Source organism: Suricata suricatta, chromosome 10 (genome assembly GCF_006229205.1).
Source record: "Suricata suricatta isolate VVHF042 chromosome 10, meerkat_22Aug2017_6uvM2_HiC, whole genome shotgun sequence".
In the NCBI taxonomy this organism is placed as follows: domain Eukaryota; kingdom Metazoa; phylum Chordata; class Mammalia; order Carnivora; family Herpestidae; genus Suricata; species Suricata suricatta.
Window position 1 is genome coordinate 103504918 of NC_043709.1, and position 23103 is coordinate 103528020.

At 41.5% G+C, this 23103-nt stretch overlaps 1 protein-coding gene and 2 long non-coding RNA genes across 4 annotated transcripts in view; 2 read left to right on the plus strand and 1 right to left on the minus strand.

Moving 5' to 3' along the window:
• The window catches only part of CACNA1C (calcium voltage-gated channel subunit alpha1 C), a 721004-nt gene that overhangs the window by 232627 nt on the left and 465274 nt on the right, over positions 1-23103 (plus strand). The window lies entirely within an intron of this gene.
• LOC115303404 lies at positions 1516-20997 on the minus strand. Its single transcript, XR_003914032.1, has 3 exons — positions 20910-20997; positions 4046-4186; positions 1516-1931 (listed from the first exon to the last, which is right to left on the minus strand). It is a non-coding gene; the product is annotated as an uncharacterized LOC115303404 (long non-coding RNA).
• Positions 9933-22367, plus strand: LOC115303403. 2 transcript variants are annotated; one of them, XR_003914031.1, is made up of 4 exons: positions 9933-10034; positions 13166-13239; positions 16863-17067; positions 21629-22367. It is a non-coding gene; the product is annotated as an uncharacterized LOC115303403 (long non-coding RNA). The 2 variants fall into 2 exon arrangements; XR_003914030.1 differs by lacking the exon at positions 16863-17067.

Below are 23103 nucleotides of genomic sequence, written 5' to 3' on the forward strand. Positions count from 1 at the left end.
TGCAGCGAGCCCAGGGAGCCAGCCTCCTCAGCAGCCTCCTTCCAGGCCTGGAGAGGGCCTGGGACCACAGCTCTTTCTCTCTGTCTCTCTCTGTCTTCCTGTCCCTGCTGCCTTAAAAGGACTAGATTATAATTCCCTTAAGGACTGAGTAGGCCTAGAAGTACCTCCTTACCTGCTTACTCATATCAACATTCTTGCCAAGAAAGAGGTGGGTTCTTATTGCACAATTAGAAATAGAAGGTTTGCCCTAGAGGAGGCAGTGCTCCGCAGTGAGAGTTTCTCATTCAGATGTAATCAGGCGAACACCTAGGGTAGTTGACTGGCCAGTAAACCCTTTTCACTTTTGATGGGAGAAAAGGTGTCATTGACAGGGCAGACATTTTGTAAATAAAGAGAAGGGCCTCCCAAAGAAAAGAATTTATAGCAGTGATTCTCACCCATGCAGAATAAGAGGGGAGAGGGAAAGCTTTAAAAACAGTCTAATTTGTCTGCCTCAACCTAGAGATTGAGATTCAGATGTCTTGAGTTGGGCCTGGATATCAGTAATTTTAAAAAGAACCCCCAGGTGATTCTAATGTATAGCCAGGGTTGAAAATAATTGATTTAAAAGTGTTTAAAAACAGAAGGCAAAAACATGCAGACCCCAGCATAGATTTGCTTTGTTTCTCAGGTTGGGACCCACAGAAGACATATCCTGATTTTAACCAACAGTGGCACATTCTGAAAAAAATATTTCAGGATTTTAAGAAGCTTGAGTGTTTTTAAAAAACTATTTGTATACCCATGTTCGTGGCAGATTTATTCACAATAGCCAGAAGTGGCAACAACCCAAGTGTCCACGGACAGTTGAATGGATAAATAAAATGTGGTGTGCACCTGCGATAAAAAGGAAGGCGATGCTGACACATGCGTACTACAGCACGGATGAACACTGAGAACATTACACGAGATGCAATAAGCCCAGACACAGAAGGACAAATACTTACAGAGACAATTTCACAGAAAAGCAAATTCATAGAGATAGAAAGTAGAATGGTGGTTTTCAGGGTTGGGGGAGGGGAATTGGGCAGTTACTGTTTAATGGGTACAGAAACAGTTTCTGTTTTGCCAGATGAAAAGTATTCTAGAGATGGATGGTGGTGGTGATGGTTGCATGCTAATGTGAATGTACTTTAATCTTCTGGACTGTACACTTGGGAATGGTCAAGGTGGCAGTGCCTGGTTGGCTCATTTGGCTAAGCATCTGACTCTTGGTTTTGACTCAAGTCATGATCTCATGGTTCATGAGTTTGAGTCCCACGTCAGGCTCTGTGCTGATGGTGTGGAGCCTGCTTGGGATTCTCTCTCTCTCTCTCTCTCTCCCTCTCTCTCTCTCCCCCTCTCTGTCCCTCCTGCTCTCTCTCTCTCAAAATAAATAAATAAACTAAAAAAAAGAGAAATGGTCAAGATGCTAAATTTTATGTGTATTTAACCACAGTTTTAAAAAGTTAGTTTCAGATTAATAAGAACTGTTTATTTTAATGTTTTGGAAAAATAGAAATTTATAAAGAAGAAAATTTTAAAATCAGCACTTGGTATTTAGATGTGTTCTGCTTGCATGTGTGTAAATGGGTATGTGTGCATGTGTACACACACACACACACACACACATACACACACACTTTGGATCCTACTTGATAGATTCTTTGCAACCTGGGTTTTCATTTGGACTTGCTCTGGTTTACTGCACCCTTCTTAGAGATGGCTCCGTTTAGCGATAAGGCTGTGAGGCAACACAGCACAGTTGGGTTTGGAGTCAAAAACACACTGGATTCATGTTGCAGTTGTGATGTTCAGGATCTTCGTGACCTTGGGCCTGATTCTGAGCTCCAGTTTCCTTGTTTGAGGTCTGTTTCAGGAATTAAAGAGATTCCAGGTACCCTCTCAGACCCCTGGGAAAAAGGAAGAATCACTGTAAGCCCCCAGTTATGACGCACTTGTTAGAGGCATTGACTTGGTACTGTCTTCCTCTAAACTTCCCAGAGGGGGATGGGAAAGCCTTGACCTAAGATTTAGGAAATCACTGTGGCTGCTGCCCAGTGCTATGACCCTGGGAGCACCAGGTCCTTTCTGGGTCTAGTTGCTGCATCTGTAAAGTGAGCACATTGGTTTTGGGCTCTCGAGGTTCCCCCTTCCCCCACCTGCTCTGACAGCCTTTGCTTCCCCATAACCTTCTGGTTCCTGATGCACAACCCTCAATGGGTGTGCAGTAATATTTATCCACTGTGAGATTCCCAGTCTGCTTGGTTCTTCTGATTAGGGTAAACATCAACAATGCGAAATGACATGCAACAACATTCCAGATGGGAGCCACTCCCTCCATCGAGGGCAGACTGCTCCATGGCAAACTCATTTTCCTTTTCTAGGAAGTTAAATTTCCAGTGGTGCAGTATTGTGGTCACAAGGAGTCTGGAGAGGTTCTGCTGGGAAGGGAGGTGTGTTTTCCCCTAAAGACAGGGCCTGGGGGCAGAGGGCCAAACTGCCCCCTTTATGACTTCTAAAGCTCTTGAAGAAGGGCAGAGGAAACAGATGGATTGTCAAGACTGTGGAAAGAAGTTCTAAGTCCATCTCAGAGCTGAGCACATCTCTCAGCTGCCAAATAGAAGGTCTCTATGTGGCAATGCTGGGAGGGAAAATTGAGTTAGGCTGGCTTGTTCCAAATAAAATGCTATATTTAATTTCACTCTGGGAAACATTTGATGTCCAAGCTACTGCAATAGGTGAAATATATTTAAGAAGATCTGTTTTGTTACAACACACACAAAAACGATAAGGGCAGAGAGGTCCTCATATCAGCTGTAGGTTGCACATACAGGAATCTGATCATTTCAGTTTGGTTTTTAATCCTCCAGTGGCTGCTGACCATAGGTTGACTATTCAGTATCTAGCAGCCTGAGCGTCATTGTATGAGTTATATATGTCTCAATATTTCAGTCTGGGAAATGCCTTTCAAGTAAAACAAGACACTCGGCACGGGAGGGAAGCTGTCAGTCTTAAAGCTGGTGATGTGCATTTGTGTGCTTGACATATGGGAGGAAAGGTTGAGTTTAAACCTGTGCCAGATTGAACCAATCCTGCAAATATGTGTCTGACTCTTTGTTTTAAAAGTCAGCCTGGTAGAGTCTTGTTTCTAAAACTGCTGTGCCGTGCCCTTTGTGATTGCCAGGAGCACTGTGGTTTTGGATACTTCTCCTCTAGAAGAGTGCCCTTGTGCGTTGGTCGGCTATGCAGAGAATTTGGGAAAGAGTCCATAGAACTACTTTACTTTCCACATTGTCCTTGACCTTTATGGTTTCCATGTGCCTCTGGCCTCACTCTCCTTTTCTTTTTTGGAGTGATGTAAGAAGAAGCTCTTCCCTCTCATTTGCCCCCATTTGATCTCCCCTCAAAGGGCCTAGCTGAGGCAGAGAGACCAACAAATAGTTCTTCTTACTCAACTCAGGAAACACCTGTCTTGCATTTTATCTGGCCAACAAGGAACTAAGCATTTTGTTATTATTAATTTATTGAAAAAAATATATACAGAATCAAGTCTTTTCAAGGATTGTGCCACTCTCTAGAGCAGTCAAATACATCTCATGTCTAGTCATGTCATGAGTGGTCTCAGGTCATGGAAGTGGTCAGACACATCTCATGCCAGTGTTTCCATCAGACTTTCAGAGGGAGAGCTCCAGCCTTTTCCCCTGAAGTTGGCTTGGCTTTATCCCTTCCTGATGATTCAGATTAGAGAAGGAAACTAATCTTTTAAAATGACTGTGAAGGTTTCTCTTTGGGGCACCTGAAACCCCGGAAACATTTTCTTTCACACATACCATGGGCTTTATTGTATCTGAGGCACTGTCTCAGTCAGGGCCCTGGGAGAGAGAGGAAACACGTGCTGTGTGGCCTGTTGATCCAGGGCCAAAGGGAGCCCAAGAGAGTGGCTGTCCTTGAAGAGGACTCTGATGTTGGATAAACTGCAGACATTTCCCTAACAGGGGAATCATACAGGGAAGGCTGTTCTCACCTGTAGAAAGGGTTTCTGCTCTTCAGAGGTGGAAGGAAATGGCTCTTTGCTTCTTGCATCCAGAATCAGCACAAGCTTGTGGAAAGGACTGGGAATCTGGGCACCCTGGTTCTCAAACAGTGCTGTGGGCAACTGTGGACACTGTGTAAAAAGCACATGTCAGACATGTCAGGTGCAGTGCTGGATCTCTTGTGGGGGCTCATCGGTAGGCAGTTGGTAAAGCATCACCTCTACCCACCCAGGAGTACAGCAGTGCTAATGTGGGTGAGGGTCTCACATGTATGTCTGTGGCTGCTATTGTAATCTAGAGATTTGACACATATACTTTTTATGTTTTTGTTTTTAATAATATGTGAGGTCTTCAAATTGTGAAAAACAGTTATATTGCCCTATCTGTATCTTATTAACCTGGACAATTTAAATATCTCTATAATATGAGAGAAGACACTTTCGGGTGTTTTCCTTATGTTGTAACTTCTTATGGTAAATTTTCTTTTTTTTTTTTAAGATTAGTTTTAAAGAATATAGATCTTTGTTTTCTAATGCAAAAGAGCCTCCTTCTGATGCCTGGTTAGATTCTGCTGGGTCTGTCTGATGCAGGCAAGGCATCACATCCTGAGCTTTAGGGTCTTCATTTACCCACTAGTCTTGACTTGCTGTGGTTTATGGTATCTCTTGCCTTTCCCCCCTGTGTTCTGGAAGGCACTAGATGATATGTCTTACATTAGATATAGCCCTCATATTATGTTTGGTTCGGGCAGCACTAAAATGACTCTATTCTGTGTATTCATTTACTCAACAAGTATTTACTGAGAATATATGATTCTCAGGCACCCTGATGGGCATAAGAATTTACATTTTTCTGTACATGTAGGGGGAGGGGAGTGAGAGGAGACAGAAAATATAGTAGTAGGCAAATCAATAAGATCTTCATTAATATGAGTAATGTATCTCATATGAGTAAGGAATCTAAGAGAAGCAAAATGATGGGATATCATGATATAGAGAGGGAGTTATTTTAATTTGGTGGCCAGGGAAGACCCCTCTGGGACTGGATAACAAATAGAAGCTAGGTTTGCCAAGAAGGAGAGGAAGAGCCTTCTGGGAGAGAGAACAGCAAGTACAAAGGAGGCAGAACAAACTTGGTGTGTGTCAGAAACAGAAGAGTAGGCTAGCACATAGTGAATGACCAGGATGGTGATGGGTAAGGAGGATAGAGGGGTAGGCAGGGGCTAGATCATGACTAGTAGGCAGATGACTAGATTGGCAAATGGACTTGGGAGTGGGTTTGAGAGACAGTTGGGAGGGATAGAGGCTGATTCCAGGTACCAGCAGTGAGGCAGGATAGAGGGACATGATTTTCCCTTGGAACAAATGGGATATGCTTTGGAGACAGAGTTGCTGGGCAGTGGAAATGGTTACAGTCACTTTGGAGGTGGTTTGTTCAAAGCCTTAAAATCTTTATTCCTTTTGGCTCAAGAATTCTGTAAGCTTTTATCCTATGGAAATTATCAGAAATACACAAAAACTATTTCCAAGTATTTCACTGTAGTCTTGCTCATAATAGAGTCAAACCTGATATAATTGAATTTCTCTTTATTATTCCTCAATCTCTAGGGGACTGGCTGACTATGTTAGGGTGCATTCATGTGATGGAACACCATGTAGCTCTTCAGATGATCATATGGAGGATTTTAATGGCCTGGGAAGAGGTGAATGGATAACTAAATGGAAATATATAGAATATTATTCATAAATATCTCACTGTCATAACACATAAACTCTATATCGCATGTAGGTATAGATAGGATATACTATATCCTGGAAAGTCTAATAGGGTGTACATTAGTGTTAATGCATTTCAGGAAGTGAAATTGCAAATGATTTATTTCATTTTCTGAATATTAATGATTCTTACCAATGGTCTACAATAAACATTTTGAAATCAGAAGTAAAAAATAAGGGTTATTTAAAAAAGTGATGGGGCTCTTCCCATGTCCAATTATAAATTGGAATAGTGAATAAATCAGTGAAATAATGGTCCTTCCATATACCCTACCATTCCTAGGGTGGTGTTAGTCTTCAGAAAGTTTGTATCAAGAAAAATATAGGATTTGGGTCAGAAATATGGAGTCAGAGTCCCAGATCTGCCATCGACCGGCTTTGGATCTTGGACACTACACTCAGCGACTAACACACAGCACCCCCCCCCGCCCCCGCCCCTGACTTCTTCAGTTTACAAATGGGGATGAATGGTGGTAATAACGAAAACAGTAATGATGTTTTCATGGAGTTGTTTTGAGGATTAAATGACACGGATGAAAAAAATATCTTATAGGAAGAAAACAACAATATAAATATTAATATTCCAGGGCCCAAGTCTTCACACAGACTTGACTGTCGGCACAAATGTATTTGGGGATGGATCATCTGTGGCATACTGTAGTGCACATCTCATGCAATAAAGGGCCACCCTGTGATTAAGTGTTAGGCCAACTTGCTTCTGGACCCATGCCCTGAAAAAAGCAAACAGTCTGAACTTATGGTACAATTAGCTTGTCCTGAGTGGCAGGCAGCTCTCAAGTGAGGAGTGCTTTCTCATTCACTGGAAGGCTGCAAATGAAATGCCATCTCAGCAGCCACCACACCCAGAGCCCCTTTGATATATCACTCAGCTGTTCTGTTACATAAACCTATTGGAAATGAACCTGCAAAGGAGTTGAACGGAGGGAGGTACCAGTGAGAATAAGGATGAAGGAGAAATGCACTATCTCTCAGTTTAAAGGAGACATTTGCTTTTTAATGGACCCTGGACACTGGGATCTGAATTGTCATGGCCCTTATGTAATGGAATGCATATGCACAGAAACATTGATGAACAACTTTTTAAATTCTTAAATTGGCCAAGGCCAGGGATGTCCTGCCTGGCTTTGTAAGACTCTTAGTGTATTAGATGGTGTTGTCCATATTAGGATGTTTTATTGGAGGGTTACTCCTCCAAGGAGAAACTATATGTAGAATGAGTCCCTTATAGCACAAGGGTTTGAGCCTCTGTTTTCAGCTTGGGATTTCGGGGAAAAGGGAAATGAAGCAGCCAAGCCTGACAAGTTGCTGAGGTTTATTTCTTTGGGGCATTCCTAAGGTGTTGGAAAGTACAGCACATGTACCCATTATAATAAAGGATAACCACTGCTGTGTTGAATTGCTATGTTGGAAAGAATACTCGTGCCTAGCAGTGACTTCTGACTCTAAGAAAAGACCCTGACCTTGCCATTTCAAATGAGGACCCTGGGAGCTGTCAATTAGGTGTGCCAGTAGGGCAGTTCTTTCTGATTGAACATTCACCATCCTTTCCGTAGTGGATCACCCTACCATCTACATGTTCAATTATGCGGGAAGGATAATGGCAACAATAACACCTGTTAGTGGGCATTTACTTTGCTGAGTACTGTGCCAACTGCTTTACATACATCATCATGTTTAATCTTTGCATTGACTCTGGGAGGTCAGTATTGCTGCTCCTAGTTCACAAATAAAGAAACTGAGGTTCAGTAACTTATCCAAGGTCACAAAACTAAGAATTTACTAATCTAGGGTTTGATCTCAGGCTTCTCTGACTCCAAGATTCACAGCCTGAACTCCTCCATTATTCTGCCTCTTACTGAGTTGCTTTTCCAGCACTATGGATGTTTTTTTAATTCAATTCTATCCCACATATATTAACAAGGGCCTGCTCTGTACTAGGTGCCATTTGGGTAAAAAAAATGAATAAATTGTGGTTCCATCCCTTGAGATATTTACATATATTAAGAGTTTAAAGTCTATGGCAAGAACTCAATAAATCACTGTTGAATAAACAACTATATATAGGTAATTCTGGGTTACTTTACATATATCTACAACTCCATTCAGAATCTGATGTATCCCATAAAAGATGTACATATAAAATCCTCTGGGAGTTTAAAGAAGGGAGAGAATACTTCTGTTTGGAGATATCAGGAGAAAAGCAATTTGAATGTAATATCTGAGATGTTTCTTACAAATGGTAGGGACCATGACAGGTGGAGAGGTGAGAATTAATTGCCGGCTGGCCTTGCTTGTTGGATTTTATAAACTGAACCTTCTGCCTTCTGGTTGATTCTTGCAACTAACCCCATGCTCCTGGTTAGTTCTACTTTGTAATTCTACTTCACCATGATGTTCAGAACTTGTGGAAATGGAATTTTTATTTTAATAAACATGGTTGGACTTAAGAGACCTGTATAAAAAAGTAGGATTTCCAATCTCCTACTATTAAGTATGTGCATGAGTCACACATCTTTGTCTTTATTCTGGAACTCTTTCCTGCATCTCTAATCCACCTGGCTAAGCATGTAAACTTGGTTATCCAAGCATTCTCTTAGACTTAAGTCTAAAACAGAATGTATTACCTTCCCTTTCCCATTTTCCCTTCACCATGAGCTCTCAACTTCCCAGACACCTGTTCTAATACCTCATGGCAGTAGCAAGAATGGCCAGTTACACTGTATTTTAATGTGAAGGGAAGGATAGAGTCTTATATTAAAAGGTGACTTTGGAGGTCGAGATCTTTTGTTGGCTCACTTTGGGATCTTGGGCAATAGCATAACTTGCCATCAATTTCCTGATGAAGAAAAGGCAACTTGGCTTCCTTTGTATGAGCAAATAGAAAAGTGTCAGAGATAATTAAATTGTAAAGCACCTTGGGGTCCTGAGATGGGAGGTCACATGTAAACACCACACTATGCCATTGCTGTTGTTGGCACATGGGTATGAAAATGTATTTTTGCTTACAGAGTGATTTTTCTGAGGTTTGTTTGAAAGGGACAATTTGTATTTGAGCCAACTGTTAGGGCTATTTTTCTTCTTACACAATTTATCAAGTGCTTTTTATCACACCCAAATTTTGTAGGAATGAAGAACTTTTATGTTTAAGGTTGTGGCTTTTTAGAATGAGTGAATAACCAATAGCACTCCAAACTGAAGAATGTGAAGATTGTCAAGCCTCCCTTTCTGATTTGCTTTCTGTTCTCGTACAAGTCACCTCACCTTTCTGCTTTTTGTTTCTGCATCTGTGAGACACTGCTCACTTCACCAGGATATCTTCAATATGAATAAGATGATATGTGGAACCCTTTCAGCTGCTGCATCATTAAAAAGCATTTATTCAGCACTTATGTTGTGTTGCACAAAGAGAATTATAAAGACTACATTCCTGCCTTGCCTGCTAGATTATATTCTAATATCTTCTTTAAAAGGCAGAAACTAGGCAGAAAGGAGAGCAATAATTCAAATGCTATCTTTATAGGATACAAATAACAGCAGCCTAAATAACAAGAACTGAACAGGAAGAAATCTGGTTATCAAGGTGGAATTTACATGAAAAATCTAGAGATAAAATGGGAAGTTCTCACCTATCTGGAACTAAGTCTTACAGGAACCTGGGTTTCTGTAAATGAAATTGCCAAACAAACATCACCACCGGAACCTGAGCAAGAAGACTCTAGTAAGGTGGGGGAGGGGTTGGGGTACAGGAAATGTCCTCTGAAGAATTTTCAGATTGTGGGTAATTAGGTTTCTGTCACTATTTCTTCTTCCCCAGTGCAACAGAGACTGTGTTAAGGCTTAACATCTGGAAAGAGAGGCTGTTTTAGGGCAGTAGGCAACCACCATTTCGCTTTCTGAACATTGTGGTCTTCTTGAGAATGAAATGCCAATCAAGTTGGACATGGGTGAAGCCCTAGAGAGCATGGCAACCATATAAGAGCAATCACCACGTCATCTGCATATGAATCATCTTTCACAACTTTCACAAGGCTGTGTACATCTTACTTCCCTATCATTAAACACGTTGAAAGATTGGCCTCAGAGAGAAGAATGCCATTTACTTCCCCAGTACTAGGAGAAGGAGGTGACAATATCTAGTTACTTACTAAATCCCTGCTGCTTCTTAGAGAAGCTAAATCCCCAGGTATGTATCTCTCTCCCTGTGTCTCTGTGTCTCTGTCTCTCTCTGTCTCTGTCTCTCTCTCTCTCTCTCTCTCTCTCTCACACACAGACACACACAAAGGGTTTTCTTCCTAGAGGGGTAGTAAGACCTTTCAAAATTAATTAAATTAGCTGTTATTTGTGTTTCTCTTCATAGTTTACAGCATCCTTCCACTGGTGTGATCTCATTTGACACGGAAAAGCTAGCTCTTACAGTGGGCAGGACTGCTACTGATGGCCGTAATTGTATGTTGGAGGAAACTCAGACTTGGAGGTTAAATGTCTTGGCTAAGGTCACACAACACATAGGTCTAAGATGGAGGCCATGTCTTTGAACTCTACATTCATTCTTGTCTTTCTCTCTGGAAGATATCAGTATTCTAGAGCCACCTATATTTAAAGACCACCTGTCAATCACAGAATTTCCACACAAATCTTTCAAGCCCCATATAGATATCTGGATTTCCTCTCAATATCTCACGTTTTAAAATTACAATTTGTCACCATAGCATGCAGTATGGTTAAAACCTGGCTTGCTACTGTTAATAATTACCCAGTGTCGTTGCTTCCTCCAAGGGGACTCAAAATGGAAGCCAGCAGGCTGGGAACTTGTCCTTCATTGTGCTTGGGTCGTTAGCAGCTATTAAACACATGGAGTTTGACTCCCATCTCCCTTTAGTTCTCAGGCTCTCTCCCTGTTGTTTTTTCAGCAAGAGCTTCAAGTATTCTATTGGCATTAGGAGGGCTCTTGAAAAACAGCCTATGGTAGTGCAAATTCTTTTCTAAGGAAGGCATCCTGTAAGCAGTTAATCTGAACAGCAGCAACTGGATCCCTGACCATGTGGAAGGTACTAAACTTGCCTAATGCTTAAACATAAAGCTGTTCTGGGCCTAATTGCACATATTGTTGTTGCACTGACACTGTGGCTGTGTGTAGGGAGGTGATCCTAGCTAAGCGTTCACTCCAAAACTTCTGGGTGGGCCACTGTGTTTTTCTCTGTGTCCTGGCCTCCTCTTTTTAGCTAATAACCCTCCTCTCTGAAATTCTTTCTCCCTGACTTTGTCCAGGGTCTCCTTCCAGAGCCCCTTTTCCTTCTAAGACCAACTTTCTAGAAAAATGATTCTAATACTTTTGTATCAGTTTTCCCTGAGGACATTAGCATTTCAGACTCTCTGTGTGAATTAGAGACTGTCCAGCTAAAGGAATCTCCCAGGCAGGCAATGTACGTTTGGTGATGTGCATCTGGGGCTTTGGAGTCAGATGGACCTAAGTTTGAATTCCAGTTCCACTTTTAACTAACCTTTGGCAAGTTACTCAACCTTCCTGAATCTGTAAAATGAAGACAGCATTGCTGTGCTGTTGTAAGGGTTACAGAAGACTGCACGAAGTCCCTGGATATGCTTAGCTTATAGAGCCACTACACTTCCAAAACACCTTTCTCTTTTTTTCCTAAAGAATCCATGAGGCATCTTTATCCAGCTTTCCATTTAAGGTCAGCAGACAATGTACTGACTAGGCAGGAGAAACCAAAGGTTATCTAATATCAGGTATCACTCCTACCTGACAAGACACATTAAGTGTCAATTTGTTTCTGATTTGATATACTGTATTTCATTGATTCAGTTGAGTATATTCCCCTTAAATTTCAATTCCTCTAAAATTGGGGTGCATTTTACACTAGATGGTGTGTTGTGATTTAGTGAGCAGCATTTTTTCTTTCTTATCAGTCTGTAAAATAATGGCTATATCTTACAATCTGTGTCTTCTTCAATTTGATGAAATACAGTGGTTATTTTTTTAAACCTGAGTTTAAGTTCCCTTAGGTGTCAAACAACTACTCTGATCTGGTGGTGATCCTTGATGCAGTCTCTTCCCAGGCTCTTTGTTCTGGGTCATCTGTCCAATGTGGCAGGTTGCTCTCTGGATGCAGAAGCAATAGAGGAAGAGCTGCCAGGATACATTTGAATAGTGTGTAAATGACACTTAGGATTGCATTTAGCTTCAGAGCTCAGGTGGCTTGCAGCATCTCAGTCCCTGGCCCCAAGATGGCTTTCCAACCTCTTACACAGGGAACTCTTCTCTCTTGTAATATTCAGGTCAGACTTTTTTACATACTTAGTGAGCACTTACTGTATATCAAGTGCTGTATTAAACACTTGACATATATAAACTCTTCTAACTGATACAACACCTCCATAAAGTAGGTGCTGCTCAATCTGTGTCTTACATAGGAAATAGAAGCTTAGGAGTTAACTTACTTGCCCAGGGCTTCAACTCAAGTCTGCCCCACTCCAAAGTCCATGATATGAACACATTCTGTAGAGGGGAATGCTACTCCCCTCTCCCAGCCTGAGCTGGGAAAGTGGACCTTGTGTTCTTACCACTCTGCCTTAGCTCGGAGTAATGATAAAACAACATAGGAGTTAAGTCTGAGTTTCCATTTCCTAAGAATCGAGTTGACATCCATGTGTAAAGATGCAGGGACTCAGTTATGGAGTGTGGAGGTAAGGGAGATTGGAAAGGATGGAAGCACAGTCAATATTTTGAGCCTTTCCAGGTGAGTTTTCAGCTCTCCTTCAGCTACACTCATTCCATCTTCTACCTTTGTCTCTGTGTCAGAAAGATCCCCTGGGTGAGGGGACCGTGGGTGCCCGGGGTGAGCAGTGCTGTACTTTGCCTGTCTCTGGTTTCTTCCTTCTTGAGGATAAATGCAGCAGGATGCTTCTCTCCCATCTGACTCAAGTCAGACATGCACTAGTTGCCAAGGAAAGAGGAAAATTAGCATTTCTAACAGTGAGTAATTAAGACTGACTATGTGCCAAGAACTATACAGTACATGTAGGTCCTGGAAAAACAGAGACAAGGAAGATGCTCCCATGACCTCCAGGAGGCTCAATCTGGTAGGAAAGACAATTGATGTACTGGCCAATTATCCTTAACAGGCAAGAGTTGTGAAGGGCATGAGAACGAGACACAGTGTTGACTGGGGGAAGGAGTATGGGATTTGGAGTTTCTGAAGGGCAAATCCAGCTTTGTCTTTTCCTTCCTGACCCACTTAGGCAAGTTCAGTTTCCTCATCTTTATAATGTGCATCAGCATATTTTTTCTTGCAGGCTCATTGAAAGGATTAATCAGATACTCATGGAAAGTGCATGTACTTCATGGAGATCTCATCCACTGCCTGGAGGTAGTTGGCGCTCAATAAGTAGTAGCTATCCTATGCATGTATAGGAATAGATGTATATGTGTTTATATATATATATATGCATGTAGATTTTTAAACTATTTCTTTCCTTTATTCAATAAGTGTTAGTATTGAGTACCTGTTCTAGATGCCAGAGAGTTAGCAGTAAATAAAACAGCTCTACCTGCCCACGGGTAGCTTAGGTCTTAGTAGGGAGAGACATTAAATAAAATAATAAGTAAACCACATATGATATTGGATGGTGACAAGTGCTATGCAGAAAAGTAAAACAGGAAAATGGAGGAATGGATGTGGGTGGAGGTTTACATTATTAATAAAATGATTAGGAAAGGCTTTCTAAGGGGATGTTTGAGGGAACTAGCCAGGTGGACATTTGGGAGAAAAGCATTCCAGGCAGAGGGAATTGGAAGAGCAGATGTTCAGAGGTGAAAGCAGCCAGGTGTGCTCAGGGCAGGGCAAAGAGGCCAGCACATGTGGAGTGGCCCGAGCTAGGAGGAGCTCTGGTTGAGGGTGGGGCAGAGGGCTCACCAGAAGCCAGATGGAGCAGGGCCTTATAGGCCATGGTAAGGACTTTACCTCTTACTTGGAATGAGACAGAGACATTGGAAGTGTTGAGCTAGAGAGCAACATGTTCTGTGTTATAATAAGATGACTGTGATTGCCATGTGGAGAAATCACATGTGGAGGAAGGATACCGTGCATGCGTGTGTGTGCACATGTGTGTTTCAGCATTGAGTTGGAGAACTTTGATGTAAGTGGAGAATGTGATTGCCCTGTGTTACAAGGACAAATGAGAATGGATAGTGGAGGAGAAGGAGGAGGAGGCCTGGAGAAATATGGTTCACATTGTGGGTTTGGCACTTCCTTGTTATTTGTCTGAATGGTTTCCCGCTGCTGTGGGCTGGAGATGCTGTAGCAGGAAGCAAGGGACTGTGGGCCTCTCCACCAGTCAATCCCAGGCTGGGCCTTGAACGTGTCCAGATTGTGGATGAATGGACATTGTGGGGAAAGCACAGTGCACCCCTGCGTGTCAGAAATATGTACAAGCCAAAACCTGAGGGCATGCCGAGGGCAAGGCAGGGGACTCTTTCACCGTGGCTTTCCTGTGTGCCAGACAAGGAGGAACGGAATGCTTAAGCAGAGGCGGGGGGTGGGGGGGTGAGGTAAGAGCCTGAAAACACAGTCCCCAAGAAGAAATTACGTGTGTGTCTGTGACTCTGAAGACTTGAGAGCTGAGGGTATGACCTAAAGTGTCCCAAAGGTTAAGAGAGGAGCAGATGGGAGTAGTGAGTAAAGTAACACAGCACCCATCCTGGCCTCAGGAACCAATGAGTCTGTGTGCTACTGATTTGCCCTTTTTCTCCTGATTGCTCAAGGGGACTTATGCTTTTCTGGAGCGAAGAAGACTTTGCAACTAGAGTTTTCACTTTTGATTTAGTGGAGTATTTTTCCCCACTGCCAGTCACAAAGCCATAAACACATCCTCAAGACAAGAAATGACTAACTCTTGTGTAGTGCTAATTTGTGCTAAGTACTTGTTTGAGTGCTTGATTTGTAAAACTCCTTTAATCTTCAGAATGGTTCTGTGACCTAGGTAGCATTATTATCCCCATTTTGCAGAGGAAGGAACTGAGGTTCAGGACCTTGCCCAAAGATCCGCAGTTAATAAGTGCTGCCTGTTATTGGAACACAGGCTTCTGACTCCAAAAGCCTTATCTCTTTTCCCTTTATCAATCTGGTAATTATTTATTTACCATGTGGAATTAGTTTTTGGAAACAATTTGTACAGCTGAACACAAAGGAACTGTGTGGTCACAAAGGAAAAAAGCAGCTGCTTAAGTTCTTTTACTTTTCCGTATCTGTGTGGGGTTCCTGCCTGGCAGCTGACAATTTCCACTTCTTGGTTGGTGTTGTAATTTATTACATGTATGTCATCCTCCTTCCTGAGGCTGGAAACTCATTGGAGCCACGGTCCATGTGGAATTCATTGTCATATTTACTATAGGATCTCAGCCAATGTGTAAAACATAGTAGGTCCTCAGCAAATATGAAATAATTTCTAAAGTTGAATGGGTGAATTTGGTAACCAATTTATAAGCCACTATTCCTGAAAATAATGAAAAGGGAGGCATTTAAATATGTGACTGGTAAGATAGGGTTACAGTTGAATGGTGCTTTTATGATTTTCAAACCCTTCTTTTCAGTTTATCTCATTTCAGCCCCAAACTGCACCCCTCCTGCCACCAACCCTTATAAAGATGATGGGGCACATGTTATTTTCCCAATCAAATTAATTAAGAAAACCGAGGTTAGTGTCAACAAGTGATCTACCTAGAGTCACACATGGGGCTATTTTGTTTTTGCTTTTTATTTTGTTTTTAAAATCAGAGCAGAATCAGAACCATCATCTCCTGATTTCCTATTTTGTGATCGACACATACCTACTGAGTACAAAGCTTGAACATAGGACCTAATGATACTCATTATGCATGAACAACAGGGTGTTTTGACTCCTCAATTTCTGGCAAATTGCAAACAATTTAGTAGAGTACTACTCAAAATGTGGGCCCCAGCTGGTAGACCAGTTACCAATCCATGGTGAGATCAGAGCTTGCAGCAGAATGTGAATCAACTACGTCTATAAACACTGCTTAGTTGACCTGACTTTTTTTTCTCTTCTTTTTACATTTTTTCATTGAAATAATTTTAGGCTTACATAAAAGTTGAAAAATAGTACAGAGAGTGTGCATTGACCCTTCACCCAGCTTCCTCTTATATTTATATCTTGTATCACTGTAATATAATGATTAAAGCTAAGAAATTGCCATTAGTGCAATACTTTCAAGTAAACTTCAGATTTACTTTTGATTTCACCTGTTTTTCCACCTATGCTTTGTTTCTGGTCCAACATCAAATACAGGATCCCACCTGGCATTTACTCAGAAAGTCTCCTGAGTTTTCTACCAATATGTGCTTGTCCCTAGGTCTTGCCTGTTTTTGTTTTTTTTTTCATGACTTTGACACTTTTGAAGAGTACGGAGCAGTTATCTTGGAGAATGCTTCTTAATCTGGGTTTGTCTGTTTCCCCATGATTTGACATAATGCATTTTGCATACTGAATACATGCAACACTTCTGAATATCACACAAGTAATGTGCCCTTTACATTCTATCATAATAGGGGCAAAAGACATTAGAATGTCTTTTTACTGGTGCTATTGACCCTCACCTTCATCACTTGGTGAAGGTGATGTGTGTGGAGTTTCTCCACCATAAAGCTGCTATTTCCCCATTTCTAATTAATCAATAACCTAGGGGAGATATTTTGAAACTATTCAAATTTTGTTGCTTCTCAAACTTTTGCTTATAATTTTAGCATATATAGCAGATCTTGCCTGCAACATTTATTACTGTGGTATTAGCCTCATTTTTCTATTGTCTTCTTTCTCTCTACATTTATTACTTCTTCTATTAATTAGGAAGAGCTATCTCTTCTTTCCTATTTCTTTATTCAATTATTAATTTATGTCACTATCATGTTTAGTTTATTCTATGGATTATAACCTAATACTATGCATATTTATTTTATTGTTGAAATTGATCTAGCTTTGGCCATAGAGAACTCTTCTGTGTCAGCTCCTAAATCCTTCAACATGCCCTCAGTCCTCAAGCATTTTCTTGCTTTTGGACCACAAGATGCTCCAAGATCATCTTAAATTTATCCTTCCCCAACTCTGGAATCAAACACTTCTCCAAGGAGCCCTGGTTTCTTTCATTGGAGAATATCTAAAAACCAAGATTTGGACCCTAGGTATGCTCATTGCTATCAACTTTTTTTATATCAATATTTTCTTGATGTAGGAAGCTTCACATTTTGAAAGTGAGTCAACTAGCTCCTTGTCTTGTCATGGACCACTAACAATTTGTGACCCTGCCATTTTGAGTCGCAGTGGTCTTAAAGATCTGTCACTATGCCCATGTCACCCATCTGGTGGTAATTTAAAATTCCATTGAATTAAAGTCATGAATCAATGTTATTCTTTCACCCATGCACGAAGCAAGTATGTGTTGAGCACACAGTATATGTCAGGCCTTGTGGTGGGTGCTGGGCTCACCATGGTGTATCTTCTATTAAATGTAGGAGATAGTACTCTTTTTTGGTCACTGTACATTATGAGAACTCATTTAAGATTATTCAGCATTCTAAAACCTAAGGGATTCAGCGTAGGGAATTTTTAATTTTTATTTTGGATCCAGAAATTGTGAGAAAGTGAACAGGCTGTTTCCTAGCACTGTAGCAGTTGGTATCATTAAAATCTTTGCCCATGGTGTGCCTGGGTGGCTCAATCAGTTGAGTGTCTAGCTTCAGCTCAGGTCATGATCTCATAGTTCGTAGGTTTGAGCCCCATGTGAGGCTCTGTGCTGACAGCTCAGAACCTGAAGGCTGCTTCAGATTCTGTATGTGTGTCTGTCTCTCTGTCTACCCCTCCCCTACTTGTGCTCTGTCTCTGTCTCTCAAAAATAAGTAAACATTAAAAAATAATAATAAAAAACCTTTGCCCATGACTTGATTCTGACATACAGGTGGTTGACTCTTTTAGGCCTTATGCAAGGAGGCTGGAAACAGATACTTTGACTTGAAAAGGTTTTTGGTGTCTCACTGTTCACTCTAATCATTGTGTGAAAGAGTCTGCTGGCAGGAAGGAGTAAAGGCTTGCTGTAAGAATAGGGCTCCATCTTCAGTGCTCCCCTCTACCATGGGGGCTGGGGGATGGGATAAGAGTACTCCTCTTCAAACTAGCCTCAAACCCTAAAAGAATCCTTTCAACAAAAGTGTGTTTTCAAAGATTCTGTTGCTTGACTTTAATCTACTCCACCTGCACATCAAGTTGGATCTGGGTTCAGATTCAAGGAGATGAATAGCGATGTCATCAAAGGTCATTTGGACATGATTATCCCCACTCCCACCTCCTATACTTCCCATCTGGTTTAATACAATCTGGCATTATTTCAGTGCTTCCTACTTTGGCTTTTTATTAGTTCTTCCTTTAACTGTTTGAGCACAGATGAACTAAGAATCCCTTTCACAGCTCAGAAAGTGTCCCTGGCAAAGAGAATTCTGCTGGTTGGACAATGTAGTCCTATCAAACAAGCCAATTATCTGGAAGCATCTGTTGGTCTCTTTTACTTTTGGAAAAGATGGGAATTCTGAAAACCGATGCTAAGGAGTGTTCTTTCCACATTGGTCTTTTCTGGCATCCGTTAAATTATGAGTATTTTGTGTCAATGAACACATGTGTGTTCTTGGCATGCAAAATATAAACACGATGGCCAACTTATTGCCTGTTCTTGAGAGGAACAGTGGAGCTGTGGTCAAGTTGGTTGCCATGCACTCTGCTTAGAGAGGACAATAGGATCAACTGTGTTTGCCTCGAAAAGTAGCATAGGCATCTGAGAATCCATTTGCAAATGTGTTAAAGATAGGCAGTTGGGTATGCGCTTCTCAGCATATAGTGCCATTCACTTAAGGTGGCCAATTCTCCGACAATGAGCTTGGTAGTTGACTAGTGGCTGGATTATGGACATGAAATCTTTAGTGCCTATCTCAGCCTTTGTGTTGGTGGTTTTCACAGAAATTGTGTGTGTGTGTGTGTGTGTGTGTGTGTGTGTGTTTTAATGCATGAAATCCAGTTTAGAGAACAACTTTGTATGCCCTATCCTGCTTGTAATGCAGTGGTCTGCCCTTGAGAATTTTAAATGAGCTGACCTACATAGCATAACTATTTCAATTAAAAGTAACAGAAAGTGTAGATTGGCAAGAGGTGGAGGACAGTGAGAGAAAAATCCCTCCCAGGAGCTTTGGTTCAGGCAAGGCAGTGGAAGAGAAAAGAGATTCTGGTAGGAATCATAAATGCTGTCATGGATGCTTTGACATCATGCTATGACTGAAGTCCTTGTTAAGGTGCTTCCTTAGTATCCCTTGTTATGGACCTGTATGTGGTCTTCACGGGACTGAGGCAAGCCAACTCTCTTCTGGAGAAGAATTATGACAACATTATTCTTGAATATTCCAAACATTCATTGTCAGCTGTCTCAACAGTTGATTATCTGAAGGCCTGGTGCTCTCCCCATCTCTCCAAGCCTGTCTCAAAGGAGGATGTGGAGAGGAAATGGTACAGGGTAGCCATTCTTGCATTCTTATTTTCTATTTCTTCCCTACTGCTCAGAATTCTGACTCCACAGAAATTCCTAATTAACTCAGTTGCTCTACAGTGACAAGTTAACATCTGGAGCTACCAAGTCAGGAAAGCCATTCGGCCTGGATCCAGCATGGATTTTCTCCCCTTCACACCCAGCTCAGCAGCTGGGCACTGTACCAATCCTGACATTGTGGGATGTAGATGCCAAGGGCTAGAGCAACCCAGGGCTAATTGTTTCACCCAGAAAATCATCGGTTAGATATGTTCAAATTGCTGGCTTATTTTGAAGAGTTTTTTTGTTTTGGGGGTTATTTTGTTTTGTTTTGGGGGGTTTTGTTGTTGTTGTTGTTATTTTCGTAGGAGATCATGCAGTCCCTGGAGGGGCCATCTTCCCTACCTGCTGCCTGTATGATGCTCCTACTAGATGGGGGAGATGGGGGTTAACTTAGGGCTGTGACCAGGTAAAGTGTAGTACTCTTCAAACTCTATCTATATGGTGCCTCAGGAGTAGGGTGTAAAGCATGGCCATGTTAGTTGGGGTTAGGGAGGGGATAAAGAAATAAAATGATGAAAAACGACTTGTCTCTATCAGGCTGGATGGAGGCAGTTAGGTGCATAGGAGATGTAGAAGTCACTGCTAGTTTCCATTCCTTGGTTCCAGTTAACGCCCGTGGTACTGTCTATCTGCTTACCATATGTAGTGCTTATTTATGGGCCTGGCACTGTTCTGTTATGCATAATGAACTTATTTGGTGCTCACAAGACCTGATAAAGTAGGTACTAATGTCCTTGTTTTACAGGTGAGAACTTTCAGGCACTGAAAAGTTAATAAATTTGCTCACAAACATTTGCTTCTGAAGCGAGGGTTGGAGATCAGGCAGTATGCCCTCAGAGTCTAGCCAGGCAGTATGCCCTCAGAGTTTAGCCTGCTATACCAAAGACACACTGTCAGTAGTATAGGTTCCATTCCAGCCCAGCCCTAAGGGTTTTCAGAGAAGAATCCAGTGTTCCTTGGGTCAGGATCAGTGTGGCTCATACTTAAATTTGCATATGAGTTGTCTGGAGATCTTTGTAAAATGTAGATTCTGATACAGCAGGGTTGGGTTGTGGCCAGTTCCAACAAGCTCCCAGGTCATGTCAATGTGGCTAATTCGTGGTCCACCCATCCAGTAGCAAAGCCTTAGTAAGCTATTCTGTGATTTTCCCGGTCAGATTGTACTTAACTGGCTGTGGAAGAAACCCTTGCCTTTAAGTAGGGGGCTCTTTCAGCAATACGTTAACACCAATATGAATTTAATGAGTGATCCATTGGAAAAGACAAGAACTACAGAAGAAGGGAGTAGTCAATTTCTGTTTAAAAAACTAATTTATGGGACTTTAATAGAAAATGGAAAGTTAATGTTCTCCTTTTCTGTGTGTTAGCCAAAGGTGTTTCTTTTGTTCTTGGGCTTACCTCAGTACTTCTGGGCTAGTTTCAGTCCTCAGTTTTTTCTGAGTTACATTACATACAGTTCTCCCAGCCACACCCCAGCAATGTACAAGGGATCAGACACAAAGTTAGATTTCATCACAAAGGCAGTTACCATGGTAACCACATCCTTTGAATCTTGAGTGTGCCCAGCAACCTGAGCAGAGCTGATAGTTGAACCAAAGTTGTTTTCCTGAGAGATGAGGGGGAACAGGGCCCTGCCTACACTAGGCTCCTATATCTTCATCCCTACAACCAGAGGTGTCCACTTGCTGTGAAGCGTCTAGACACTCAGAACATCCTCCCTTCCCTGGAATCTTGAAGTTAGTCTCCAGGGTGTTTTCTGATTCTAACTGCCCAACACCATGAGAATAGTACAGTGCCTTGGGATTCTCTTGTTCTTCTGGTTTGAGTTTTGGTGGATAACCACATCTGAGTCTTGCTGTGTTAATATGTCAATATTTTGGTTTATCTGCTTACTGGTGGTGTGGGGCATATGGCAAATCCAGTAGTGAACTGGCCTGGGCAGACAAGACCCCACCACATGGTGGCCTCAGGGGAATCTTAACTCCAGTGTATGGAATCAGTGAAAGTGTAGCTTTCTAGATCAGGCTTTTATTTTGTACATTAAGGCAAAAAGCTACCTTCTATAATTTGGAAACTCTCTTCCTTTCTGCTTCTCTCTATGGTCTCCATTGCTCGAGGGATGATGGTATGGGTTCACTTTGTCCATCTCGTTTGGATGACATCATCAGACAAGCATTCTGTACCTCTCCATCAAGACCCATAAGATTACCTGATGTTTGACAGAGCTGAGGAAAAAGAAACCAAAATGACCCAATGGAACATATATGCTGATTTCAGTTATTATTATTTGATAGAAACGATGAACTCAGTTGTATAAGCTTGGCCACCTGACTTCTTGAAAGACACATTTCAGATATGGAAATACTTCAGAGGGTTGTGTTGAATCTCTAAGAAGACATTGATCATTCAATTCCCAGTGGCCAATGGTTGACCTCTTTTGAGACATTTCTAACTGGAAAGAAAAGACAGGTCTTCCTGCCTTCGGTGGAACCTCACTTTTAATGATGTTGCCTTATGAAGATGTGACCTAAGGAAGGACTGGGTACAGACAATGCTTTTAATCTCACTTGCCTTATTCTTCATTTTTATATCTAGGTTTCAAGAAACCAGTGTTAGCTAACAGCACTGTTTTTACTGCTAAGCAAAACTTCAGGAAGGGGCATTCTTTGATAAAACATTAATTAACCAATTTTCTGTCAGTCTAAATTAAAACCTACACTGTTTCCCTTTGCCCTCCCAAGGTTTTCTCTTACATGCTTATTACAAATAATTTTAAGGAGTATAAAAGTGACAGTGATTGGTTTTAATATTGAAAACCTAAAATTAATAAATGCAGTTTTGACTGCTGCTACTGTCCTTGTGTTCTTTTTTGTATGTTTATTTAAACGCCAAACGATACTGCTGCTTGCAGAGACTCTTCGTTCTAGTCTTTATCATCAAAACCAACAGAATCAGGTTTGGGACCAAGGCTCATGCACATGAAACTGGGAAAATATTATGCAGAAGAAGCATTTCTTTTCAGAATAACCAATATTGATAGGAAGCATGATGTGTATATAAACTAAGAAGTATTTCCTGCAAAGGAGTAACTAAGTAATTAGTTGATTTTGACACTATCTTCCTTTAGAAATAGTGGCACTGGAGCAAAGATACACTTTTACTGAATTTTGAAAGACTTGAGCATTCTTGCCTTGAAACTGATTTCTGTCAGACTCAGAAGCTTCTCATAATACATTCTCTGGCTGGTGAAGGGTGGTGAAGGGTGAAGGGTTTGGGAAATGGAGAGGTACAATAGGAATTCCACTAAAATCACTCTGAACCTTAGAGAAAAATTGGAAGGGGATCAGTCAGCCTGCCTCCCTGCCTCGTGAGTCAGAATCAACAGGTAGTCCTGCTGGGACCTTGAAGGGTCCAGTTAATGTGGAATGGGCTTGGGATGGGTCCATAAAGCGCCCTGGGGGAAGAAGGGGAGGGGAGGGGATTTAGATTACTTGGTCCTTTGTGTGGAAGGTTACTATGTCCAAAAGGAGTCTTTTTTGTTTTAAATTTATTTATTTTGAGAGAGGGAGAGTGAGCAAGCAGGGGAAGGGTA